This window comes from Rutidosis leptorrhynchoides, chromosome 1, assembly GCF_046630445.1.
Source record: "Rutidosis leptorrhynchoides isolate AG116_Rl617_1_P2 chromosome 1, CSIRO_AGI_Rlap_v1, whole genome shotgun sequence".
NCBI lineage: Eukaryota > Viridiplantae > Streptophyta > Magnoliopsida > Asterales > Asteraceae > Rutidosis > Rutidosis leptorrhynchoides.
The window spans coordinates 229,783,701-229,789,118 of record NC_092333.1 but is presented as its reverse complement, the minus strand read 5'-3'; the positions used below and the strand labels follow the sequence as shown (position 1 = coordinate 229,789,118).

At 32.1% G+C, this 5,418-nt stretch overlaps 1 non-coding gene across 1 annotated transcript; it reads right to left on the bottom strand.

The window, feature by feature from the left end:
* Nucleotides 1-334: 334 nt before the first annotated feature.
* On the bottom strand, nucleotides 335-441 carry LOC139887088 (small nucleolar RNA R71). The gene has a single exon (XR_011772934.1). It is a non-coding gene; the product is annotated as a small nucleolar RNA R71 (small nucleolar RNA).
* Between the last annotated feature and the right edge of the window lie 4,977 nt (nucleotides 442-5,418).

The window sequence follows — 5,418 nt, the reverse complement described above, 5'->3', positions numbered from 1 at the left end:
TACGGGCCAAGGTCATGCCATTACTCAACCAGACATTAATGCACCAAATTTTGAAATCAAAGGACAAATCATACATATGGTTACTAATCAATGCCAATTCGGTGGTACAGAAAAAGAAGATCCAAACGAACATCTTCAAACCTTTAATAGAATTTGTACTTTATTTAAAATCCAAGAAATTGAAGATGAAACGATCTATCTTATGTTGTTCCCTTGGACTTTAATTGGGGAAGCTAAAGATTGGTTAGAATCATTACCAGAAGGAGCAATTGATACATGGGATGTCTTAGTAGAGAAATTTCTTCAAAGATTCTTTCCGACATCTAAAGCCGTGAGACTTCAAGGAGAAATTGCCACATTCGCACAAAAGCCAAATGAAACTTTATTTGAGGCATGGACAAGATTCGGAAAGATGTTGAGAGGATGTCCTCAACACAGTTTAGACACTTTTCAAATAGTTCAAATATTCTATAAAGGCGTTAATATCGCTACAAGAAAAGATATTGACACAGCTGCTGGTGGTTCCATTATGAAGAAAACCGCAACCGAAGCTCACAAGATTATTGATAAAACAGCCTCCCACTCTCATGAGTGGCACCAAGAGAAAGATATCTTACATTCATCCAAAGCGGCTAGAGCCGATTCTAGCCATGACTTTGATTCCGTTTCCGCAAAAATAGATGCTTTTCAAAGACGAATGGAAAAGATGACTAAAGATATTCACGCAATACAAATCAGTTGTGAGCAATGCGGTGGATCACACTTAACGAAAGACTGTAATGTCGAGCAAACGATGGAACAACGTGAGAATGTTTCTTACATAAACCAAAGGCAGGGAAATAATTATCAAAATAATTATCAACAGCCAAGGCAAAACCTAAACCGAAGTCAAAACATTCTTTACAATCCAAATGGACCCAACAATAACAATAATAATCAAAACAACACTTTCAATCAACAAAGGCGAGGCTTATATAAACCAACACAACAAACCGAAGAGAAAAAGTCAAATCTGGAAGAAATGGTATTAAAGTTAGTTGAATCTCAAAAACAATTTATTACATCTCAAACCCAAACAAATGAAAAGTTTGATCAATCATTTAGAACTCAACAAACTTCCATTTTAAATCTAGAAAAATAAGTAGGTACTCTAGCGGCCCTGATGAGTGAAAGGAAACAAGGAAAGTTACCAAGTAATACTGAAATAAATCCTCGGAATGAAAATGTTAACATGGTTTCAACGAATTCTGAAAAACCAGAAATAAAAGAGGAAAAGATTTCAGACGATGAAGAAATTACACCACCACCAGGGTTTGAAAAACCAATATATACACCATACAAACCACCTATTCCGTTTCCAATAAAAGTTCAATATGAGCAAGAAATAGGTAATAAAGTTTGTGTTGGTGATACCTCGAAAAGGAAAAGGAAGAGTAAGCAAGAACAAAAAACTAAAGCTGTAAAAATAGAACCATTGAATACTATTCCACCGGAATTTTCACCTAAGTCGGGTGATCCGTGTGAATTTATTGTTCCTTGTTTACTTAGTGATTGTGTTATGTATAATGCACTAGCAGATCTAGGTGCAAGTGTAAGTATTATGCCTCTTTCATTATATAAGAAGTTAGATGTAGGAGGGTTAAGTCCAACAAAAATGAGTGTTCGATTCTTTGACCAAACCATTAGACACCCCGTTGGAATTGCTGACAACCTACCTATTCAAGTAGGTAATTTAACCTTTCTAGTCGAATTTGTTATCATAGACATAGAAGAGGACTCAAACTTTCCTCTACTTTTAGGTCGACCATTCTTAGCATCAACTAAGGCGTTAATTGATGTAAGAGAAGATAGAATGACACTTATTGATGGTGAAAAATCGATCACCTTTGTGAGTCAAAAGTCTAGATCTCCACCAACTAAAACCGTTGAACCAATAACTTCAACGGTAGTGCTTAACAATGTCAAAACGCCTAAGTGTGGGGAAGATGAAGTAACACTTAATGATGACCAGAAAACAAAGAACCCCATTAATGATACGAAATTAGATGACCTCGTTATTAACAGTTCAATGAAAAAGCTTTATAAACGAGTTCACGATGCTAGGATTAAGGGAAACTTTAAGTTATGTAACCGATTAGTATCTAATCTGTCATCAAAAGAAAAAGAAAAATTAGTTGATTTTGTGAAAATTACAAAAGAAACCGACCAATGGCATAAAACAAAAATCACAGATATGCAAGTTGATGATGGTCTGATGGAAATTGACGATGAAGTTAATCACAATTTCAACACCACAGCTAACTAAGTGTGGGGAGATTCAAAAGTTTTAAAGATAATTTCATGCTATCTAGAAGTTTGATATTCTGTTTTCGTGTAGTTCCGAGAATAGAATCCGATTGGTCTTTTCTACTAGCAGACCCTAAAGAACTAGTCCTCTCCCCCCATTCTGAATTTTTTGTTTTTAGGTTTTACAAGATGAAGCGTGCATTTGATATCAGCCATGGTTTAATAAGCTTCAAAGCTAAGTTTTTATTTATTTTATGCTTTTAACCTTTTGTTTTTAAACGATAAATTGTCGCTATAAAGTATTAAATTGATATTCATTAAAAATAGGTATAATAAACCGAAATTACTAATATCAATACAAAAATTTAATCCATCACTGCGAAATTTACCGTTTATTCATAAGGTATAAATATCTTTAATCAATCAACTCAAAATATTTCAAAAATTCGCCAGGAGTAAAACTAGGGAATATAGCCGAAATTACTTTTAAGGGACGTATATTTTTGATAATATATGATGATTAAAGTGAGATAAAAGACCAAAAAGATTTTTATTTTTATTTTTCCTTCTTTTTATAATTAATATATAACTATTTTATTTTAATATTTTATTATAGTATTTTAAAATGTATAAAATTAATATTAAAAATATTTATATTTTATTAATATGCATTTTAAATTTAAGTTTTGTGTGAATTTTAAAAACAAAATTTACTTTATTTCATTAAGTTAAAAATATGATTTCTAAAATTCGTCGTGAGTTAAACACTAGGTCTTGAACCGAAATTGCTTTACCCGAGGGCGGGGCAAAAAATTTTGTTATCATTATTTTTGATCTTATTAAATTAAATTATGTCAAAAAAAATTAAAAAATCCAAAAATCTTTGCTTTTAAAACAATCGCTTTAAAACGAAATTTTTTTTTAATTTTGTTGAGGGACGAACTAGGTGAACGTACCGAAACGACCTCACTCTAAATACCAAGGAAAAACAAAATTTTAAATTTTTTTATTTATTTGTTTTAATTAAATAAAGGTTTTTATAAAAAAAAATAAATAAATAATAATAATAATACAGAAATGATTTATTATTGAATAAAGATAGGTAAGAATAAAGATAAGGTAAATGAAAATGATTTATTTTACCTCATGTGTATTAGAGACCCACAGAGCTTTGTGAACATACCTTATTGTGTGGGTTATTATTTATCGGTGATGGTAAGTGGTATGCGACATCATAGTATAATAGGAGGTGATATTTTTATTACCTTGATTGCTGAGTACCTCAATGTGGATAGAACTCGCGGGAGAGAATTAGTAGCAGTACCCAAACAACGCGAGAGAATTGATATACGCGTATATGCTGGTGCAAAGGTTTTATTGAAAAGACGTAACGTTGCACTACCATATGAAGGCAGACATCCACAGGTAGAACGGGATCAAGAACAAGGTAATGTAGGTGGAGGAAACCAAATGACAGACATACAAAGGTTAATGGCCCAAAATGAATATGAAGCTGCTAGGCTACATGAGTTTCAGGCATGGGATTTCCATCAACGTCAAATCCAAGCCCATTTAGCCTACCAAGGTAGGAACTACATACCTACCGAGCCGGCCAACTTTCTTCCATGGACTATAGATACAAGACCACCGTTTCCTACATACGATCCATTTCAAGCATATCAGAACACGTACCACGAACTATGGAACCCCTACTGGTATCCTCATCAACCATAGTTTTTCTTATTCTTATTTTCTTATTTTTATTTAATTTTTGTAATTTGTAAAGTTTATATTCTTTAATATTTATTTTGATATTGTAATAGTTTATTAGTTTTCTAACATTTTAGATTTTATAAATTTTTGAATGTGGGGTTATAAAACCAAACTTCAAAAATATGCATATATGTTTGTAGTTTATGTCATATACAAAGCAGGGTAAAACAGCGCATTTTCAAAGACTGGCAATAAGTTCAGTAAAAGCTACCAATTTTGACGACAAGACAAAAAACAAAAGTGATATAACAAATGACGAAATGAACAAATGATGTGCACCATTTATCATTCAAACAAATAATCAACAAAATGTTTGAAACTTTGGTAAAATTTTAATCAATTTCTACGCTAATCACCCTCATGAATTTAAATTTTTACTGATTTCTTACAAATGAGGGCATTGCAAGATCTTAAGTGTGGGGAGGGATTAAATTCTTTCGGTTAAACATATTATTAATACACTTAGTTTAAATTGCCAAATTTTATGAAAATTTGGAAAATTTTCAATTAAATGAATTCAAAATCATGTTTATACATATTTATGAACGATAAAACTAGGTGATAAAACCGAAATTATCGTTGCCTCAAAAAGGACATAAATTAAGAAACAACCTTAAATGTTAGAATTCATTTAAAATGAAATTGAAGAGAATAAAAAAACAAAGAAAAACATAAATAAAAGCTAAGTGTGGGAAAAATTACCAAGTTATTTAAAACATATATCACATATTTTTGTACAGGATTATTGCAGGTACTTTTGCTTTGGACTAAACTAATCAGTTTTACCCGGTTTACTGTAATATAAATATTTGAGAAAGATATCTACACGATGAATCAATTCCATCATTATAGGAAGTAAAGTCTTCCGAAAAAGACACGCGCTTCTTGATTTAGGTCAAGAAGTTGTCGTCCAGACCAGCTGTAGGTTGACGAAAAATCTAGAAAAGTCATTTCTAAAATCAGCAGGAAATCCACGGACCTCAGCATCAAACAGGGTCGCCAAGTGGTCAGACTTATCCTAACCATGAGAGGATCTGTCTCGTAAAATAGGGAGGGCGCCGTGCAAATTAGCTGGATAAGACTAATGAATCAGACCCCCAGAAAGGATAATCTCCTTAAAGATTAAAAATCAGCTTTTAAGCCTGATATTACTCAATCCTTGAGATTGACCTTAAAGATTGAGAATTCAAACTCATGAAATTCAATGATATCTAAACTCGAGCTTGAACGAGAAAATATTTTGATCAAAACTAAAACCGATTTGTTTTCAGAAAAACCCATTTATAATGCGTTCATTACCATTGAACGTAAAATCCTAAGATTTCATCAGAATTCATTAGGTCACCTGAACCAAATTGA